The sequence below is a fragment of the Pseudophryne corroboree genome, chromosome 1 (genome assembly GCF_028390025.1).
Source record: "Pseudophryne corroboree isolate aPseCor3 chromosome 1, aPseCor3.hap2, whole genome shotgun sequence".
Taxonomy (NCBI): domain Eukaryota; kingdom Metazoa; phylum Chordata; class Amphibia; order Anura; family Myobatrachidae; genus Pseudophryne; species Pseudophryne corroboree.
In genome coordinates this window covers 738,132,956-738,157,208 of record NC_086444.1, presented here as the reverse complement: position 1 = coordinate 738,157,208, position 24,253 = coordinate 738,132,956, and positions in this window count along the sequence as shown.

The window sequence follows — 24,253 nt, the reverse complement described above, 5'->3', positions numbered from 1 at the left end:
CTTCCAGGTTCCGGTACATCTCAGCCCCTACAACTGAGGCTGCCTTCCGTCAGCTCAGGCCCTCAGTTGTGACAGTGGTTTTGCACTGGTTCTAGCGACGATTCCAATCGCACAGACGGCCGCAAGGTGATTGACAGAAAGAGGGCATTTCTGGGTGTCAACTAACCGTTTTCAGGGAGTGCTTAGAAAAACGCAGGCGTGTTGGGGAAAATGCAGGCGTGGCTGGGAGTTTGCTGGGCGGGTGTGTAACGTCAAAAGCCGTCCCTCCGTTGTTAGAATCAATGCACAGGATAAGTAACTACAGGGCTGGTCTTGTTTTGCTCAAAATGTTATAACAGGTGCTCTGCTGCACAGGCGTTCGCACTTCTGCAAAGCGAAAATTCACTCCCCGGTGGGCGGCGACAATGCATTTGCACAGCTGCTAAAAATTGCTCTATGTTTGTCTATATAGCTCTATGTTTGTGGATTGTCCCCAGCAGTGGCGGAACAAGCAAGCGGTGGGCCCAGGTGCGACAAAATGCTTTGGGCCCCCCCCCCCATCCAAGTCCACCCCGGGGGCAGTGCGCGCCGTAGGCGCGCGCAAAAATACATAGTGGCGTGGCTTCGTGGGGAAGGGGTGTGGCCACAAAATAATACCAACACAGTAGTCTCCATTATTCAAATTACGCCGCACAGTAGCACCACTACACCAGGTAGAGACCCTTTTACACCTTACAGCGAACAGATTCCTCTTTTTACACATTACAGCAGACAGCGTGCCCTTTTTACACATAACGGCAGACAGCGTGCCCTTTTTACACATAACGGCAGACCGCGTGCCCTTGTTACACATTACGGCAGACAGCGTGCCCTTGTTACACATTACGGCAGACAGCGTCCCCATTTTTACACATTACGGCAGGCAGATTCCTCCTTTTTACACATAGCAGCAGGCAGATTCCCCATTTTTACACATAGCGTCAGGCAGCCCCCCTTTTTTACACATTACGGCAGGCAGATTCCCCATTTTTACACATAGCGTCGGGCAGATTACCCCTTTTTACACATAACGGCAGACCGCGTGCCCTTGTTACACATTACTGCAGACAGCGTGCCCTTTTTACACATTACGGCAGACAGCGTGCCCTTGTTACACATTACGGCAGACAGCGTCCCCATTTTTACACATTACGGCAGGCAGATTCCCCTTTTTACACATAGTGGCAGGCAGTCCCCCATTTTTACACATTGCGTCGGGCAGATTACCCCTTTTTACACATAGCGGCAGGCAGTCCCCCATTTTTACACATTGCGGCAGGTAGTCCCCCCTTTTTACACATTGCGGCAGGTAGTCCCCCCTTTTTACACAGTGCCGCAGGCAGTCCCCCCTTTTTACACATTGCGGCAGGTAGTCCCCCCTTTTTACACATTGCGGCAGGCAGTCCCCCCTTTTTACACAGTGCGGCAGGCAGTCCCCCCTTTTTACACAGTGCGGCAGGCAGTCCCCCCTTTTTACACATTGCGGCAGGCAGTCCCCCCTTTTTACACATTGCGGCAGGCAGTCCCCCCTTTTTACACATTGCGGCAGGTAGTCCCCCCTTTTTACACATTGCGGCAGGCAGGCACAAGAAAGAAAGAAGGAAAGAAAAAGAAAGAAAGAAAGAAAGAAAGAAAGAAAGAAAGAAAGAAAGAAAGAAAGAAAGAAAGAAAGAAAGAAAGAAGAATTATACTTACCCTCAGGCTCCTCGGTGCAGCTGCGTCAGACGACGATTCCCGGGCAGTAGAGAATGAGGAGGAGGGAGCCGAAGGACGGAGCCGCAGCAGCGCTTTGTTACTGGTGGAGGCGCTGCTGCTGCTGCCCCTCTGCTTCCCTATAGGCTGTTCTCGGAAGACAGCCTATAGGGAAGCAGAGGAGCAGTAGCAGCAGCGCCTCCACCAGTAACAAAGCGCTGCTGCGGCTCCGTCCTCCGGCTCCCTCCTCCTTCCCCCGTCTGTACCGCTGCTCAGCTCCTATCTCCGGGCGGCTGTGCGCTGCGGGCAGCGGTTGCCTGCAGCGCACAGCAGCATGTAATGAGTCAGTTTGACTCATTACATGCTTGGGCCCCTGGACAGAGGCGGGCCCCAGTGCAGTGCACTGCCTGCACTGCCGGTAGTTCCGCCTCTGCAGTACATTCTTATTCTGTATAGATGGACAACAGCACAGTGCAGCTTCCCGTATGCAGGATGTAATTCTCTCTATACAGTACATTCTTATTCTGTATAGATGGACAACAGCACAGTGCAGCTTCCCGTATGCAGGATGTAATTCTCTCTATACAGTACATTCTTATTCTGTATAGATGGACAGCAGCACAGTGCAGCTTCCCGTATGCAGGATGTAATTCTCTCTATACAGTACATTCTTATTCTGTATAGATGGACAACAGCACAGTGCAGCTTCCAGTATGCAGGATGTAATTCTCTCTATACAGTACATTCTTATTCTGTATAGATGGACAACAGCACAGTGCAGCTTCCCGTATGCAGGATGTAATTCTCTCTATACAGTACATTCTTATTCTGTATAGATGGACAACAGCACAGTGCAGCTTCCCGTATGCTGAATGTAATTCTCTCTATACAGTACATTCTTATTCTGTATAGATGGACAACAGCACAGTGCAGCTTCCCGTATGCTGAATGTAATTCTCTCTATACAGTACATTCTTATTCTGTATAGATGGACAACGGCACAGTGCAGCTTCCCGTATGCAGGATGTAATTCTCTCTATACAGTACTTTCTTATTCTGTATAGATGGACAACAGCACAGTGCAGATTCCTGTATGCAGGATGTAATTCTCTCTATACAGTACATTCTTATTCTGTATAGATGGACAACAGCACAGTGCAGCTTCCCGTATGCAGGATGTAATTCTCTCTATACAGTACATTCTTATTCTGTATAGATGGACAACAGCACAGTGCAGCTTCCCGTATGCAGGATGTAATTCTCTCTATACAGTACATTCTTATTCTGTATAGATGGACAGCAGCACAGTGCAGCTTCCCGTATGCAGGATGTAATTCTCTCTATACAGTACATTCTTATTCTGTATAGATGGACAACAGCACAGTGCAGCTTCCCGTATGCAGGATGTAATTATCTCTATACAGTACATTCTTATACTGTATAGATGGACAACGGCACAGTGCAGCTTCCCGTATGCAGGATGTAATTATCTCTATACAGTACATTCTTATTCTGTATAGATGGACAACAGCACAGTGCAGCTTCCCGTATGCTGAATGTAATTCTAAGGATAAGCAAACTGAGAACCTCTGCACAAGATCTTCTCCATAATTCAATGCAAAATATAATACTGTGCAAAGGGTTTTATTAAGGAGAAAGCTTATATGTAAATGCTCAACTACCTACATTTATTAGAACAGGATCATTATAAATGGTAGCTGCTGTACATTTCTTTAAGGCGGATTGGTGGTGCTGCCCAGAGTCAGGTACATAGGGGTATATGCAATTCACGGCAAATCGCGGCAAATTATCGCCGTTTTTTAATTCGACACAATTCGACAGGTGAATTCCGGCAGGTGGCTGCCGGAATTCACCATATTCAATGAAAAACGGATTCGACAGTCCCGCGGGCGAAAAACGGCCGATTTGCCGGATTTTGCCGCGAATTAAAAAAACGGGAAAAACCCGGAAAAAAATGGCGTGGGGTCCCCCCTCCAAAGCATAACCAGCCTCGGGCTCTTCGAGCTGGTCCTGGTTCTAAAAATGCGAGGTAAAAATTGACAGGGGATCCCCCGTATTTTTAAAACCAGCACCGGGCTCTGCACCTGATGCTGGTGCAAAAAATACGGGGGACAAAAAGAGTAGGGGACCCCCGTATTTTATACAACAGCATCGGGCTCCACTAGCTGGACAGATAATGCCACAGCCGGGGGTCACTTTTATACAGCGCCCTGCAGCCGTGGCATTAAATATCCAACTAGTCACCCCTGGCCGGGGTACCCTGGGGGAGTGGGGACCCCTTCAATCAAGGGGTCCCCCCCCAGCCACCCAAGGGCCAGGGGTGAAGCCCGAGGCTGTCCCCCCCATCCAATGGCTGCGGATGGGAGGCTGATAGCCTTGAGTAAAATGACAAGAATATTGTTTTTTCCAGTAGTACTACAAGTCCCAGCAAGCCTCCCCCGCAAGCTGGTACTTGGAGAACCACAAGTACCAGCATGCGGGAGAAAAACGGGCCCGCTGGTACCTGTAGTACTACTGGAAAAAAAATACCCAAATAAAAACAGGACACACACACCTTGAGAGTAAAACTTTATTACACACTGCCGACACACACATACTTACCTATGTTGACACGCCGACTGCCACAGTCTCCGACGATCCGGGGTACCTGTGAAAAAAATTATACTCACCTCAATCCAGTGTCCGGGAGATAATCCACGTACTTGTTAACAAAAAAAAAACGAACACCCGTGCCATACCGGACTGAAAGGGGTCCCATGCTTACACATCAGACCCCTTTCCCCGAATGCCGGGACACCACGTGACTCCTGTCACTGAGGTCCCTTCAGCCAATCAGGAAGCGCTAGTTCCGTGGCGCTCACCTGATTGGCTGTGCGCTGTCTGAGCTGTCAGACAGCGCATCGCAAAGCCTCTCCATTACTTTCAATGGTGAGAACTTTGCCGTCTGCGGGGGTTACCCGCGGTCAGCCGCTGACCGGCGGGTGACCTCACCGCTAGCCGCTAACTTCCCACCATTGAAAGTAATGGACGGAGCTGTGCGATGCGCTGTCTGAGTTCAGACAGCGCACAGCCAATCAGGTGAGCGCAACGAAGTTGCGCTTCCTGATTGGCTTTAGAGACCTTTCTGTGACAGCTGTCACTCTGAGAGGTCTCTCTGCATTCGGGGATAGGGGTCCCATGTGTGAGCATGGGACCCCTTTCAGTCCGTTGGTCGGGTGTCCGGTTTGTTTTTTTTAACAAGTACGTGGATTTATCTCTGGACCATGGCTGAGGTGAGTATATTGATCTTTTCTTTTCAGGTATCCGTGGATTCTACTTGGAGAAGAGGACCGATGTCGGCGTGTGAACATAGGTAAGTATGTGTGTGTCGGCAGTGTGTAATAAAGTTTTACTGTCACGGTGTCTGTGTCCTGTTTTTATTTGGGTATTTTTTTCCCAGTAGAACTACAGGTACCAGCGGGCCCGTTTTTCTCCCGCATGCTGGTACTTGTGGTTCTCCAAGTACCAGCTTGCGGGGGAGGCTTGCTGGGACTTGTAGTTCTTCTGGAAAAAACAATATTCTTGACATTTTACCAAGGCTATCAGCCTCCCATCCGCAGCCCTTGGATGGGGGGGACAGCCTCGGGCTTCACCGAAGGGGTCCCCACTCCCCCAGGATACCCCGGCCAGGGGTGACTAGTTGGATATTTAATGCCACGGCCGCAGGGCACTGTATAAAAGTGACCCCCGGCTGTGGCATTATCTGTCCAGCTAGTGGAGCCCGATGCTGGTGTAAAAAATACGGGGGACCCCTACTCGTTTTGTCCCCCGTATTTTTTGCACCAGCACCAGGCGCAGAGCCCGGTGCTGGTTTTAAAAATACGGGGGATCCCCTGTCAATTTTCCCCCCGCATTTTTAGAACCAGGACCAGCTCGAAGAGCCCGAGGCTGGTTATGCTTTGGAGGGGGGACCCCACGCCATTTTTTTCAGGGATTTCACCATTCCATCTATATAAAAAAAAAAAATATATATATATATATATATATATATTATTTTTAAAAATATATAAATAATACTTGTGCCTCCAAAAAAGACAAATCAAGTACCTAATCCCTTCTAATATAAATAGATCTGATATTCCCACGAAAAAAACCCACAAAAAAACATGTTTTAAATTTTTTTTATTGGTTTCACCCTCCAAAGTGTGGCGGATTGAAAATGACGAATTTGCTGTCTAAAAGCACTGCTGTCGAATTTCCAAACTTGAATTGAATATGCTTTTGTCGAATTGCAGCACTTGTATCATTGCAGAAAAGTCGAATTTGCAAAAAGTCGAATTTCAAAAAGTCGAATTTTGAAAGTCCGTTTTTTTGACGGAAAGCACTGAATTGCATTGACGATTTTTTTTTTTTGGCGAAAATGACCCGAAATTCGACAATTTCGGGAATTCGACCGCAATTGCATATACCCCATAGATGGAAAAAGAGAAAAATAAGACTCTTTTTTGGCACACCCATTAACTGAAAAATTGTTATTTTCTGTGTACAGAAAGTAACAATTAAAATATGAACTTAGGTATGTATGTATGTATTCAAATTTGTAATAGGGGTCACAAATAACTAGCATAAAAAAATCTTATCATTTGGTAGTATAATATGTTAAACACAGGGTTGGACTGGCCCACAGGGATACAGGCGGAAAACCCCAGTGGTCCCCACCGCCTGCGGCCCCTCCTGCTCTAAGGATCTGGTTCCAGACTGTGCACTTGAATTATACATTATACATATTAGAGATGTGCACTTGAAATTTTTTCGGGTTTTGTGTTTTGGTTTTGGGTTCGGTTCCGCGGCCGTGTTTTGGGTTCGACCGCGTTTTGGCAAAACCTCACCGAATTTTTTTTGTCGGATTCGGGTGTGTTTTGGATTCGGGTGTTTTTTTCAAAAAAACCCTAAAAAACAGCTTAAATCATAGAATTTGGGGGTCATTTTGATCCCAAAGTATTATTAACCTCAATAACCATTATTTCCACTCATTTTCAGTCTATTCTGAATACCTCACACCTCACAATATTATTTTTAGTCCTAAAATTTGCACCGAGGTCGCTGGATGACTAAGCTAAGCGACCCTAGTGGCCGACACAAACACCGGGCCCATCTAGGAGTGGCACTGCAGTGTCACGCAGGATGGCCCTTCCAAAAAACACTCCCCAAACAGCACATGACGCAAAGAAAAAAAGAGGCGCAATGAGGTAGCTGTGTGAGTAAGATAAGCGACCCTAGTGGCCGACACAAACACCGGGCCCATCTAGGAGTGGCACTGCAGTGTCACGCAGGATGGCCCTTCCAAAAAACACTCCCCAAACAGCACATGACGCAAAGAAAAAAAGAGGCGCAATGAGGTAGCTGTGTGAGTAAGATAAGCGACCCTAGTGGCCGACACAAACACCGGGCCCATCTAGGAGTGGCACTGCAGTGTCACGCAGGATGGCCCTTCCAAAAAACACTCCCCAAACAGCACATGACGCAAAGAAAATAAGAGGCGCAATGAGGTAGCTGTGTGAGTAAGATAAGCGACCCTAGTGGCCGACACAAACACCGGGCCCATCTAGGAGTGGCACTGCAGTGTCACGCAGGATGGCCCTTCCAAAAAACACTCCCCAAACAGCACATGACGCAAAGAAAAAAAGAGGCGCAATGAGGTAGCTGTGTGAGTAAGATAAGCGACCCTAGTGGCCGACACAAACACCTGGCCCATCTAGGAGTGGCACTGCAGTGTCACGCAGGATGGCCCTTCCAAAAAACACTCCCCAAACAGCACATGACGCAAAGAAAAAAAGAGGCGCAATGAGGTAGCTGTGTGAGTAAGATAAGCGACCCTAGTGGCCGACACAAACACCGGCCCCATCTAGGAGTGGCACTGCAGTGTCACGCAGGATGGCCCTTCCAAAAAACACTCCCCAAACAGCACATGACGCAAAGAAAAATTAAAGAAAAAAGAGGTGCAAGATGGAATTGTCCTTGGGCCCTCCCACCCACCCTTATGTTGTATAAACAGGACATGCACACTTTAACCAACCCATCATTTCAGTGACAGGGTCTGCCACACGACTGTGACTGAAATGACGGGTTGGTTTGGACCCCCACCAAAAAAGAAGCAATTAATCTCTCCTTGCACAAACTGGCTCTACAGAGGCAAGATGTCCACCTCATCATCATCCTCCGATATATCACCGTGTACATCCCCCTCCTCACAGATTATCAATTCGTCCCCACTGGAATCCACCATCTCAGCTCCCTGTGTACTTTGTGGAGGCAATTGCTGCTGGTCAATGTCTCCACGGAGGAATTGATTATAATTCATTTTAATGAACATCATCTTCTCCACATTTTCTGGAAGTAACCTCGTACGCCGATTGCTGACAAGGTGAGCGGCGGCACTAAACACTCTTTCGGAGTACACACTTGTGGGAGGGCAACTTAGGTAGAATAAAGCCAGTTTGTGCAAGGGCCTCCAAATTGCCTCTTTTTCCTGTCAGTATAAGTACGGACTGTGTGACGTGCCTACTTGGATGCGGTCACTCATATAATCCTCCACCATTCTTTCAATGGGGAGAGAATCATATGCAGTGACAGTAGACGACATGTCCGTAATCGTTGACAGGTCCTTCAGTCCGGACCAGATGTCAGCATCAGCAGTCGCTCCAGACTGCCCTGCATCACCGCCAGCGGGTGGGCTCGGAATTCTGAGCCTTTTCCTCGCACCCCCAGTTGCGGGAGAATGTGAAGGAGGAGATGTTGACAGGTCGCGTTCCGCTTGACTTGACAATTTTCTCACCAGCAGGTCTTTGAACCCCAGCAGACTTGTGTCTGCCGGAAAGAGAGATCCAAGGTAGGTTTTAAATCTAGGATCGAGCACGGTGGCCAAAATGTAGTGCTCTGATTTCAACAGATTGACCACCCGTGAATCCTTGTTAAGCGAATTAAGGGCTCCATCCACAAGTCCCACATGCCTAGCGGAATCGCTCCGTGTTAGCTCCTCCTTCAATGTCTCCAGCTTCTTCTGCAAAAGCCTGATGAGGGGAATGACCTGACTCAGGCTGGCAGTGTCTGAACTGACTTCACGTGTGGCAAGTTCAAAGGGCAGCAGAACCTTGCACAACGTTGAAATCATTCTCCACTGCGCTTGAGACAGGTGCATTCCACCTCCTATATCGTGCTGAATTGTATAGGCTTGAATGGCCTTTTGCTGCTCCTCCAACCTCTGAAGCATATATAGGGTTGAATTCCACCTCGTTACCACTTCTTGCTTCAGATGATGGCAGGGCAGGTTCAGGCGTTTTTGGTGTTGCTCCAGTCTTCTGTACGTGGTGCCTGTACGCCGAAAGTGTCCCGCAATTCTTCTGGCCACCGACAGCATCTCTTGCACGCCCCTGTCGTTTTTTAAAAAATTCTGCACCACCAAATTCAAGGTATGTGCAAAACATGGGACGTGCTGGAATTTGCCCAGATTTAATGCGCACACAATATTGCTGGCGTTGTCCAATGCCACAAATCCACAGGAGAGTCCAATTGGGGTAAGCCATTCCGCGATGATCTTCCTCAGTTGCCGTAAGAGGTTTTCAGCTGTGTGCGTATTCTGGAAACCGGTGATACAAAGCGTAGCCTGCCTAGGAAAGAGTTGGTGTTTGCGAAATGCTGCTACTGGTGCCGCCGCTGCTGTTCTTGCGGCGGGAGTCCATACATCTACCCAGTGGGCTGTCACAGTCATATAGTCCTGACCCTGCCCTGCTCCACTTGTCCACATGTCCGTGGTTAAGTGGACATTGGGTACAGCTGCATTTTTTAGGACACTGGTGACTCTTTTTCTGAGGTCTGTGCACATTTTCGGTATCGCCTGCCTAGAGAAATGGAACCTAGATGGTATTTGGTACCGGGGACACAGTACCTCCAACAAGTCTCTAGTTGGCTCTGCAGTAATGATGGATACCGGAACCACGTTTCTCACCACCCAGGATGCCAAGGCCTCAGTTATCCGCTTTGCAGCAGGATGACTGCTGTGATATTTCATCTTCCTCGCAAAGGACTGTTGGACAGTTAAATGCTTGGTGGAAGTAGTAAAAGTGGGCTTACGAGTACGACTTCCCCTCTGGGATGACCATCGACTCCCAGCAGCAACAACAGCAGCGCCAGCAGCAGTAGGCGTTACACGCAAGGATGCATCGGAGGAATCCCAGGCAGGAGAGGACTCGTCAGAATTGCCAGTGACATGGCCTGCAGGACTATTGGCATTCCTGGGGAAGGAGGAAATAGACACTGAGGGAGTTGGTGGGGTGGTTTGCGTGAGCTTGGTTACAAGAGGAAGGGATTTACTGGTCAGTGGACTGCTTCCGCTGTCGCCCAAAGTTTTTGAACTTGTCACTGACTTATTATGAATGCGCTGCAGGTGACGTATAAGGGAGGATGTTCCGAGGTGGTTAACGTCCTTACCCCTACTTATTACAGCTTGACAAAGGCAACACACGGCTTGACAAATGTTGTCCGCATTTCTGTTGAAATACTTCCACACCGAAGAGCTGATTTTTTTGGTATTTTCACCAGGCATGTCAACGGCCATATTCCTCCCACGGACAACAGGTGTCTCCCCGGGTGCCTGACTTAAACAAACCACCTCACCATCAGAATCCTCCTTGTCAATTTCCTCCCCAGCGCCAGCAACACCCATATCCTCCTCATCCTGGTGTACTTCAACACTGACATCTTCAATCTGACTATCAGGAACTGGACTGCGGGTGCTCCTTCCAGCACTTGCAGGGGGCGTGCAAATGGTGGAAGGCGCATGCTCTTCACGTCCAGTGTTGGGAAGGTCAGGCATCGCAACCGACACAATTGGACTCTCCTTGTGGATTTTGGATTTCGAAGAACGCACAGTTCTTTGCGGTGCTTTTGCCAGCTTGAGTCTTTTCATTTTTCTAGCAAGAGGCTGAGTGCTTCCATCCTCATGTGAAGCTGAACCACTAGCCATGAACATAGGCCAGGGCCTCAGCCGTTCCTTGCCACTCCGTGTGGTAAATGGCATATTGGCAAGTTTACGCTTCTCCTCCGACAATTTTATTTTAGATTTTGGAGTCCTTTTTTTACTGATATTTGGTGTTTTGGATTTTACATGCTCTGTACTATGACATTGGGCATCGGCCTTGGCAGACGACGTTGCTGGCATTTCATCGTCTCGGCCATGACTAGTGGCAGCAGCTTCAGCACGAGGTGGAAGTGGATCTTGATCTTTCCCTAATTTTGGAACCTCAACATTTTTGTTCTCCATATTTTAATAGGCACAACTAAAAGGCACCTTAGGTAAACAATGGAGATGGATGGATACTAGTATACTTATGGATGGACGAGCGACTGCCGACACAGAGGTAGCTACAGCCGTGGACTACCGTACTGTGTCTGCTGCTAATATAGACTGGATGATAATGAGATGAAATCAATATATATATAATATCACTAGTACTGCAGCCGGACAGGTATATAATATATATTTATTATGTAATGACTGATGACGGACCTGCTGGACACTGTCAGCTCAGCAGCACCGCAGACTGCTACAGTAAGCTACTATAGTAGTATGTATAAAGAAGAAAAAAAAAACCACGGGTAGGTGGTATACAATTATGGATGGACCAGCGACTGCCGACACAGAGGTAGCTACAGCCGTGGACTACCGTACTGTGTCTGCTGCTAATATAGACTGGATGATAATGAGATGAAATCAATATATATATATATAATATCACACTAGTACTGCAGCCGGACAGGTAGATATATTTATTATGTAATGACTGATGACGGACCTGCTGGACACTGTCAGCTCAGCAGCACCGCAGACTGCTACAGTAAGCTACTATAGTAGTATGTATAAAGAAGAAAGAAAAAAAAACACGGGTAGGTGGTATACAATTATGGATGGACCAGCGACTGCCGACACAGAGGTAGCTACAGCCGTGGACTACCGTACTGTGTCTGCTGCTAATATAGACTGGATGATAATGAGATGAAATCAATATATATATATATATAATATCACACTAGTACTGCAGCCGGACAGGTAGATATATTTATTATGTAATGACTGATGACGGACCTGCTGGACACTGTCAGCTCAGCAGCACCGCAGACTGCTACAGTAAGCTACTATAGTAGTATGTATAAAGAAGAAAGAAAAAAAAAACCACGGGTAGGTGGTATACAATTATGGATGGACCAGCGACTGCCGACACAGAGGTAGCTACAGCCGTGGACTACCGTACTGTGTCTGCTGCTAATATAGACTGGATGATAATGAGATGAAATCAATATATATATATATATATATATAATATCACACTAGTACTGCAGCCGGACAGGTAGATATATTTATTATGCAATGACTGATGACGGACCTGCTGGACACTGTCAGCTCAGCAGCACCGCAGACTGCTACAGTAAGCTACTATAGTAGTATGTATAAAGAAGAAAGAAAAAAAAAACACGGGTAGGTGGTATACAATTATGGATGGACCAGCGACTGCCGACACAGAGGTAGCTACAGCCGTGGACTACCGTACTGTGTCTGCTGCTAATATAGACTGGATGATAATGAGATGAAATCAATATATATATATATAATATCACTAGTACTGCAGCCGGACAGGTATATAATATATATTTATTATGTAATGACTGATGACGGACCTGCTGGACACTGTCAGCTCAGCAGCACCGCAGACTGCTACAGTAAGCTACTATAGTAGTATGTATAAAGAAGAAGAAAGAAAAAAAAAAAAAACGGGTAGGTGGTATACAATATTATATATATATTATATACAATTATATATATATATTATATATATTAAACTGGTGGTGATTATTAAACTGGTGGTCAGGTCACTGGTCACACTATCAGCAACTTGCAAGTAGTACTCCTAAGCAGACAATCACAATATATATTATACTGGTGGTCAGTGTGGTCACAATGGCAGTGTGGCACTCTGGCAGCAAGTCCTGCTCTCAGACTCTAACTGCTCCCCACTGTCAGTGTCTCCCCCACAAGTCAGATATACATTATACAGTCACACTATCTATCTATCACTTCAGCAAGTAGTAGTACTCCTCCTAAAGTACTCCTCCTAATGCTCCCCAAAATTACTACTGTGTCTCTCTCTACTCTAGTCTCACTCTCTTCTCTATAAACGGAGAGGACGCCAGCCACGTCCTCTCCCTATGAATCTCAATGCACGTGTGAAAATGGCGGCGACGCGCGGCTCCTTATATAGAATCCGAGTCTCGCGATAGAATCCGAGCCTCGCGAGAATCCGACAGCGGGATGATGACGTTCGGGCGCGCTCGGGTTAACCGAGCAAGGCGGGAAGATCCGAGTCGCTCGGCCCCGTGTAAAAAAAACTGAAGTTCGGGCGGGTTCGGATTCCGAGGAACCGAACCCGCTCATCTCTAATACATATGTTACCTTATACTACACAGGTCTATGGTGTATTCTTTACAGTGCAGTCCTGCCATTAATCTGTACATTATCATGCATGCACTACCAGTATTTACTACATATATTTATCAAGGGGCCCAGACAATGCACCCTCTAATGGTTAGTCAAGCCTTTGTGGCAGCTGACCACACCCTTGGTGACTGGACACACCCCTAAACATAGGCCTTTGTCACTGCATTACCCCGGTGGGCCCTTTGTGCCCCAGTCCAACACTGGTTAAATATTCTCACAAAATAGGTAGAATACAATTAATGATAATTCTAGTTACATTTCACTGTGGGCTGTATTAGCAGATAAGCTGGCAGACATTAGTTATGTGATTTATAATGAATATATTAATTCATAAGGCCTAATTCAGAGTTGATCACAGCAGCAAATTTGTTAGCAGTTGGGCAAAACCATGTGCACTGCACAGGGGGTCAGATATAACATGTGCAGAGAGAGTTAGATTTGGGTGGGGTGTGTTCAAACTAAAATCTAAATTGCAGTGTAAAAATAAAGCAGCCAGTGTTTACCCTGCACAGAAACAAAATAACCCACCCAAATCTAACTCTCTCTGCAAATGTTATATCTGCCACACCTGCAGTAAACATGGGTGGTCATTCCGACCTGATCGCACGCTGCCGTTTTTCACAGTAATACCATATGTGATTTGTATCAAATGTTAGTAAATAGTTGTACGCTGATGCAGGTTGAGTATCCCATATCCAAATATTCCAAAATATGGAATATTCCGAAATACGGAATTTTTTGAGTGAGAGTGAGATAGTGACACCTTTGTTTTCTAATTGCTTAGTGTACACAAACTCTAATTAATACACAAAGTTATTAAAAATATTGTATTAAATGACCTTCAGGCTGTCTGTATAAGGTGTATATGAAACATAAATGAATTGTGTTTATGGGGGTCATTCCGAGTTGATCGCTCGCTAGCAGTTTTTAGCAGCCGTGCAAACGCTATGCCGCCGCCCACTAGGAGTGTTTTTTAGCTTAGCAGAAGTGCAAACGTTTTTATCGCAGAGCGGCTGCAAAAAATTTTTGTGTAGTTTCAGAGTAGCTCAAAATCTACTCAGCGCTTGCGATCACTTTCACCATTCAGTTCCTGTTTTGACGTCACACACCCACCCAGCGTTCGCCCAGCCATGCCTGCGTTTTCCCTGGCATACCTGCATTTTTCCAAACACTCCCTGAAAACGGTCAGTTGCCACCCAGAAACGCCCACTTCATGTCAATCACTCTGCGGCAACCAGTGCGACTGAAATGCATCGCTAGAACTAGTGATGTGCACCGGAAATTTTTCGGGTTTTGTGTTTTGGTTTTGGATTCGGTTCCACGGCCGTGTTTTGGATTCGGACGCGTTTTGGCAAAACCTCCCTGAAAAGTTTTTGTCGGATTCGGGTGTGTTTTGGATTCGGGTGTTTTTTTACAAAAAACCCTCAAAAACAGCTTAAATCATGGAATTTGGGGGTCATTTTGATCCCATAGTATTATTAACCTCAATAACCATAATTTCCACTCATTTCCAGTCTATTCTGAACACCTCACTCCTCACAATATTATTTTTAGACCTAAAATTTGCACCAAGGTCGCTGGATGGCTAAGCTAAGCGACCCAAGTGGCCGACACAAACACCTGGCCCATCTAGGAGTGGCACTGCAGTGTCAGACAGGATGGCAGATTTAAAAAATAGTCCCCAAACAGCACATGATGCAAAGAAAAAAAGAGGTGCAATGAGGTAGCTGTGTGACTAAGCTAAGCGACCCAAGTGGCCGACACAAACACCTGGCCAATCTAGGAGTGGCACTGCAGTGTCAGACAGGATGGCCGATTTAAAAAATAGTCCCCAAACAGCACATGATGCAAAGAAAAAAAGAGGTGCACCAAGGTCGCTGGATGGCTAAGCTAAGCGACCCAAGTGGCCGACACAAACACCTGGCCCATCTAGGAGTGGCACTGCAGTGTCAGACAGGATGGCAGATTTAAAAAGTAGTCCCCAAACAGCACATGATGCAAAGAAAAAAAGAGGTGCAATGAGGTAGCTGTGTGACTAAGCTAAGCGACCCAAGTGGCCGACATAAACACCTAGCCCATTTAGGAGTGGCACTGCAGTGTCAGACAGGACGGCAGATTTAAAAAATAGTCCCCAAACAGCACATGATGCAAAGAAAAAAAGAGGTGCAATGAGGTAGCTGTGTGGCTAAGATAAGCTACCCATGTGGCCGACATAAACACCTGGCCCATCTAGGAGTGGCACTGCAGTTTTCTAGCGAGAGGATGAGTGCTTCCATCCGTCTTGTGAATCTGAACCACTAGCCATGAACATAGGCCAGGGCCTCAGCCATTCCTTGCCACTCCGTGTCGTAAATGGTATATTGGCAAGTTTACGCTTCTAATCAGACGCTTTTAATTTTGATTTTTGGGTCATTTTACTGAACTTCTGTAGTATACTTGACGACACAGAGGTAGAGCAATGCACTACTGTACCGTACTGATATATATATACTGGTGGTCACAGCAACATTCTGCACTGTCCCCTCCTACTATATACTGCGCACAACTAAAATGCAGCACAGGTATGGATGCATAGTATACTTGACGACACAGAGGTAGAGCAGTGGACTACTGTACCGTACTGCTATATATATACTGGTGGTCACAGCAACATGCTGCACTGTCCTCCTACTATATACTACAATGCAGCACAGATATGGAGCGTTTTTCAGGCAGAGAACGTAGATATTTTCAGAACACTGAGCACAGATATTTGCAAGCACACTGAGCACAGATATTTGCAGCACACTGAGCAGATATTTGCAGCACACTGAACACAGAAACTGAAAGAACGCAGCCACGTCCTCTCGCTATCATCTCCAAAGCACGAGTGAAAATGGCAGCGACGCGCGGCTCCTTATATAGAATACGAATCTCGCAAGAATCCGACAGCGGGATGATGACGTTCGGGCGTGCTCGGGTTAACCGCCACATACGCATGCACAGAACTGCCGTTTTTTAACCTGATCGCTGCGCTGCGAACAAATGCAGCTAGCGATCAACTCGGAATGACGACCTATGTACACAGACTTTGTTTAGTGCATAAAGTTATTAAAATATTGGCTAAAATGACCTTTCCGGCTGTGTGTATAAGGCGTATATGAAACATAAAAGCATTCTGTGCTTAGACTTGGCTTCCATCACCATGACGTCTCATTTTGGTATGCAATTATTCAAAAATACGGAAAAAATCCGATATCCAAAATACTTCTGGTCCCAAGCAGTTTGGATATGGGATACTCAACCTGTATGTGATGAGTCTGTCTGTGTAGTATGACTGCAGCAGTTTCACAAACTATAAATACACAATTAACCCTAGCAGTACATAATAATGTCAAATTGCTAGTGCGGTACTTGTAAATCCTATTTAAATAATGACATATAACAGAAAGCAGGTTGACTATTTTAAAAGTGAGAAATTATCAAGATATGGCAAATTGTGCATGTGGATTTTAAATAACCAAAGAAAGCATAAACACATCATTTATAACCAGATGGAGTAATGTTGTTATACAAAGGTGAGGATTTTTCAAAATAATCTATCAATAAGACATTGAAGCAGTTTACATGTGTAACTCACAGAGTACAGCTAGGTACACACTATACAATTATTGAGCTAATCTGCTAATAATTGGCTTCTCGGACAAATTTATTTCATAGTGGTACGAAGGATCATTTTGTCGTTTCATTGATAATTCTGGAAAATCTTGGCCACACACACGAGCGATCGATTTTGCGATCTGTCATTCCAAACCAAAAATCTCGGACACAATCTCCCGATATCGTGCAGTGGGGGTAATTCCAAGTTGATCGCAGCAGGATTTTTGATAGCAATTGGGCAAAACCATGTGCACTGCAGGGGAGGCAGATATAACATGTGCAGAGAGAGTTAGATTTGGGTGGGTTATTTTATTTCTGTGCAGGGTAAATACTGGCTGCTTTATTTTTACACTGCAAATTAGATTGCAGATTGAACACACCCCACCCAAATCTAACTCTCTCTGCACATGTTATATCTGCCTCCCCTGCAGTGCACATAGTTTTGCCCAATTGCTAACAAAAATCCTGCTGCGATCAACTTTGAATTACCCCCAGTGTGTTTGCATTCTAAATAATCTGCCCATATTTGCTATGTTTTCCTGTCACTTTGTCATCTTTCTTGTGGGCGGACATATGCAAATGCAGCGTTATGTGGCAGAAAATTGGTAATTAAAAATAAAATCTTTTAGCATGTAGCTCAGATATTGGTGCCTACAATTTTCCCAAAAAATCGTCCGATTGTCAGGCCGACCCAAAAAAATCTGACAGTGTGTACCTAGCTTAACATTACTAAGAGATGGCGTAAATGTAATGGTACCCATACACTTGTGCGATGCCCCGTGATGCGACATCTCGGGGCATCGCACCAGCAGTTCAGGTACGATGAAATCACACCTGAACTGCCAAAGTGATTACCATGCGATCAGGCGATAGATCTCATGGTAATCACGTGATCGGCACGTCACCGCCGAGTGGGAGCGGCCTCTGGCTGCTCCCGGCGGGTGCCCATCGCACATCGCAGTGCGATATATCGCATGGGGTTTAAAAACCACATGCGATCGCACTGCGATGTGAGAAATATTAAGTGCAACACATACTATCTTGAGACGCGACATTCGAGCGGCGTGCCCGTGCATCGCTTCTCAAGGTACCTAAAATGTGCATACAATCCTTCAATTTCTCTCACAGATGAGGTCAAAATCGAAGGATAGCTCCTAATATTTCACAAGTGTATGGGCACCATAAGACAGGCCGGCTCATCTGATTCGGCTCCTTCTACTATCCTATCATCATGGATATCCAGAGGATAATGGATGAGAGCACAGGCTCATCTGATTCGGCTCCTTCTACTATCCTATCATCATGGATATCCAGAGGATGATGGATGAGAGCACAGGCTCATCTGATTCGGCTCCTACTATCTTATCATCATGGTTATCCAGAGGATGATGGATGAGAGCACAGGCTCATCTGATTCGGCTCCTTCTACTATCCTATAGTAGATAAAGACAACCTTTCTGTCAAACTTGACAGGTGGTAACACCCCTTTCTCCTAGGCTCCACCCCCTTTAATATTAAATGATAGTGTTTTATATCGCTTTAATATAAAATTTTATATTAAATTTTATATAAATTTATAGTGTTCGATATTAAACCGTATTAAAAATTGTCACGTAACACCAGTCACAGAGTGTCACGCAACACCAGTCGCAGAGTGTCACGCAACACCAGGCGCAGAATGCGCAATAAAGATCACAAGCCAATTTGTGATGAAAAAATTCACTATTTTGACTAGTCTGTACACTTTGTTATAGTTCACACATTCCAACAATTTAAACATCACGCTTGGTACACATGGCGCAGTTTTAAAAGTCATAATGACTAATGACCATGTCCATTTTCTTAGATGTACGGAAGCATCACACATGGCACTAATTTAAAAACATATTGCTTTTAATGGCCATGAGTGATGAATGATGATCTGACATCTTTTAATGGCCATGAGTGATGAATGATGATCTGACCATGTCCATTTTCTTAGATGTACGGAAGCATCACACATGGCACTAATTTAAAAACATATTGCTTTTAATGGCCGTGAGTGATAAATGATGACAGCACATTTAAAAAAAAAAAAAGCAGTTTGTTATCTCTGTAGAAGAACATTAGCGCCGCCTACAGGTTTATGTGTTGACTCAAATCGGATTTTTCCGTATTTTGGATTAATTAGATATCATAATGAGATATCATGGTGATGAGTCCTAAATCTAAGCACAGAATGCTTTTATGTTACATGTACACATTATACACACATGGATATTTATGGAATCATAAAATAATTTGTATTCATGTACATTAGTTCATAAGTACTTCTGTATAATGCTTTTTATGAATTATTTTTGTTATTAAATAATTTTATTCTAAATTGGGAGGACAGCCATTCAATCTATACAAGCACTTCAAACACATACCAAATACTTATATATATGCATATATAAGTATTTGGTATGTGCTTGAAGAGCTGAGTATGGCATGTACGTTACCGCTAACAGATTATATCTTTATTGTAACTGAAAAGCATGATTACATTTACTAATGTATAAACCAAAGATTATATGTTTAAAAACCCATTTTCCGTATTTTGGATTAATTAGATATCATAATGAGATATCATGGTGATGAGACCTAAATCTAAGCACAGAATGCATTTATGTTACATGTACACATTATACACACATGGATATTTATGGAATCATAAAATAATTTGTATTCATGTACATTAGTTCATAAGTACTTCTGTATAATGCTTTTTATGAATTATTTTTGTTATTAAATAATTTTATTCTAAATTGGGAGGACAGCCATTCAATCTATACAAGCACTTCAAACACATACCAAATACTTATATATATGCATATATAAGTATTTGGTATGTGCTTGAAGTGCTGAGTATGGCATGTAAGGTACCGCTAACAGATTATATCTTTATTGTAACTGAAAAGCATGATTACATTTACTAATGTATAAACCAAAGATTATATGTTTAAAAACCCCGCCCCAGCATCTTGGAAATGTGGGACGGCATACCACAGGTTGGTGGGGGCCATATGGCTCACAGCCATGGCTATAAGAATAGGACACAGCACTGAATTGGGACAGAGCACTGAGAAGAAATTTCAAACGAACTTGCACCGCTATACACACGTGAAGACATTATGGTAAGTGTTATTATTATTATTATTATTATTATTATTATTATCATTATGGATCTAGCATGTTATTTTTTTATTTTTTTATTTTTTTATTTTACAAATATGGCTGTGAAATAAGTATAATTGTCACCCACTGAAGGTTGTTTAAATATGTTGTAATAGCGACATCTAGTGGTTCATTTTAGGAATGCACCGACATTTTTTTATTTTTTTTATTTTACAAATATAGCTGTGAATCAATGTGTGTAAAGTGCAGAAATGATATATGAAATAATAGGAAGCGCTTCCTAATATTTCATATATCATTTCTGCACTTTAATCTACAATTGGTATTTAGTAAGTACCATTGGGAGCCGCTTAGTATTGTTAGTAAGTACCATTGGGAGCCGTTTAGTATTGATTAAATTAATTAATATTGTGTATGATAAAACGCGCAGGCTAGTTGATCACACGAACAACAGTCATTTATTTTGGTTTTTAATTAATATGATTGCCTGAATGTTGTTTAAATATGTGTCGAGCACCAGGCATTTCTTTTGGTTTTTAATTAATGTGACTGCCTGAAGGTTATTTAAATATGTGGTAATAGCGCCATCTAGTGGTTAATTTTGGGAATGCACCGACACAGTATTTCATCTAAATCGTTTGACAGATATTAATCGTATCTCATTTTCATTATTGAAGACAGACAATGCAGAACATCAACAGCAAAGATGCTTTCATGTGTAGATCCGGTTCTGATGATGATGATTTGCCAAGTTATCAAACGCCCCATGGTAAGCTATGTCTATAAATGCCATTGACACGTTTTTATTTATATTTAAAGTTTAAATAGTATGAAATTATAGTCAAGGGCTACAATTTGTTCATTTTTACTTATTTTTAAAAGTTTAAATAGTATGAACGTACAACAGTCTGGATACATTGATAAGTAATTATTAAATAATTATTATTTTCTCATTTTTATTTCCCCCGATTTGACAGTAATCACAAATACAGAGAATTTCGATTCGGTTGAAGATAGCCCATTTGGTTTAGATTTCAGCATTATACCCGATTTTACTAATATTTTGGAATTGGCTCCAGCCTGTGAGTAACATGATATTTTTATTTATTTTTTATTTATTTATTTTTTATTATTAGTTTTATTTATTTATTTATTTTTCCACGGCTAAAGAATTAAAAATAAACCTTGTACAGTTGTGCTGATTTGTTGTCAACTGTACACACTTTATATTCTCAATAATGCATCTCTTTTTCATGTTATTCTAATTTTATACCGTATGTAATATTTATTTTTTCATTTTTCACCGGCTAAAGATTCCACAAAAATGGATGATGCGACGGCTGACGGTATTCTACGGGACATATTGAACAAACCTGAATATTGTCACAACGCCGCTATACAGACCAGCAATGTTGTTGATGAGCGACCGTTTTCCCCCCACGCGACAGGGGGTCGGGCTAAAACATTCGAATATAAAGCAGGTGTGTAATCAAACACTGTTATATGGTATATTGTTATGCTGTGATTTAAATGCTGATTTACGTGCATCGGCGCTTATATTTATTTTATAATATATGTATTACAGATGATGCTGTAGCAAGGCGATATGATCCTACGATACCAGCAGGCCGTGATACCGTCGTGCAAATACACAGGCCCAGTACAAGCGGGAAAACATCAAAACGCACAACCGCCGCTGAAACGGGGAACCATCATTTCGCAACAGCAGGTGTGTAATCAAACACTGTTATATGGTATATTGTTATGCTGTGATTTAAATGCTGATTTACGTGCATCGGCGCTTATATTTATTTTATAATATATGTATTACAGATGATGCTGTAGCAAGGCGATATGATCCTACGATACCAGCAGGCCGTGATACCGTCGCGCAAATACACAGGCCCAGTACAAGCGGGAAAACATCAAAACGCACAACCGCCGCTGAAATGGGGAACCATCATTTCGCAACAGCAGGTGTGTAATCAAACACTGTTATATGGTATATTGTTATGCTGTGATTTAAATGCTGATTTACGTGCATCGACGTTTATATTTATTTTATAATATATGTATTACAGATGATGCTGTAGCAAGGCGCTATGATCCTACGATACCAACAGGCCGTGATACCGGCGCGCAAATACACAGGCCTAGTACAAGCGGGAAAACATCAAAACGCACAGCCGCCGCTGAAACGGAGAACCATTAATTCGTAACGCCGTCAATTGTACATAACAGCCTAAAGGACGTTGCTAGGTCATCGGTTATGGTGGAGCATAACGGTTGTATCAACCCGAACAAACGAAGGCCTGCTCGACCAAGAACGAATGAGAGAAGTCATAATTCAGCATTTACAGATCTGAAAAGAAAATTGTCATATTCCGAAAATGATAAGCTGCAACGGAGAAGGATCGCGTTACAAACTGTATCATGCGTAAGTAATGATGTTGCTGTAACATCAAATCACACAGCGTTTAACACTGCAGACCGGGATGTCGCTGGTAATACAAAGACTGTAAAGGTTAAGAGGGCATCGCGTCTCTCAAGAAGTAATGTTAAGCAATTGCAGCAATCAGCGGTAATCACAATTCCAGATACACAGGTTTGTTCTGAAACAGAAACAAGGCACATAGCAGGCATTGGTTTGTTATCAAATATTAACTCAAGAAGTAATGTTAAGCAGTTGTCACAATCCGATGTCATCACTATTCCCGATACACAGGATTGCTCTGAAACAAGACACATAGCTGGTAATCCTGTGATATCAGATATTGATTACATAAATGGGCAAGAGCTTATTACAAACTGTGTAGAGTCAACGACACAAGAACCGCAGAATAGTTCTGATGAAGTATTATCAGCCGTTGCAGGAATACCTAGTAATACTACAACGGTTGATTGTGTAACATCAATGCCCAATATTTTTACAACGACAGCCATGGTACACGCATCGGCTGATGCTTGTGCACCGGAGCGAGGGATAGAGCCCGACATAGTTGATGAATGTCAAAATTCAGAACAATTAGGCCAAGACGCTGAAATACAATTTTACGCGTTGTTGGGTAAGATACGGGAAGATGTTGAGAACATGGGCGTAAAAGCCGGATATTTGTTAAAACACATTAAAGGTGTGAGCCACGGTAGTAAATGTAAACAAGACATTGTTAAAGAAGTTGTTGAGACGTATATGAATGTCATGTCAAAATACATAGATCGGTCGGTTAAGACAACTGAATTTATTAAAGCCAACATACATCATTTTGCAGAAATAAATGAAACTGAGCCGTGACTAGGCATGCTAGGCAATGGTTTGAAACGTGTTTTAAATTTAAATGCCTGTAAAAAAAAAAACACGAATTAAACCTTGTTTAACATACAAGATCTCACAGTTATTCCGACGTGCAAAGGTGAAACAGGCTGTAACAACATTAACCAGATTGAGAAAGCGCAAGCGGCACAGGGAACATGTGGTAGGCGGGAAGCAGAGTGCGATGTATGTAGATTTAGATCAATCGCCACCCCAAGCATTACCGAATGACGAATCACAGACTGACAATATTGAGCGCATTGCAAGCCCCATATATGATGATGCAGGCAGTGTTGAGTCACCCGGTAATGACGAAGGTCGGCAACATGTATACTTGGAGGCGATTAACTGTTATGAACGACAACGACCGTATTTCAGAGCCGTTGAGTACCACAATCACTATCGGTTTGTTAATTTGGACAGGGTTACATCATTTGTAGAGGGGGTTCGAGCCATTCATACGGCTATACAGGCCATGCTCGATGGTGTCCTTGCGTGCGTGGATCCTGCCGACCGCGTTCAGCTTAGATTGGAGGGGGGTGGGTTACACAACGCCATCTATTCGCATCGTAAGCCGCAAGAAACATTAGACGCTGCCAGTTTTTTGAATCAGATTACAAACACGCTTCAAAGTAACGCTGAATTCTTATTATCCGCAGGCTTAAGATTTGTGATCAGTATTTTTAAAAACAGGTCCGGAAGTGGTTTGACTGGTAGGAGTTTACAACGCCTGCCCCAAAGTTTAATAATAAATAAAAGAAAGAGATATCTCTATGACTTCAGACGCATAGGTAATAACCTGTGTTTGGCCGCTAGCGTCTGTAAACTTCTGGATAAAGGTAACAATGCCAATGATCATGTAATACAGGAGAGAGCGATCCAACTAC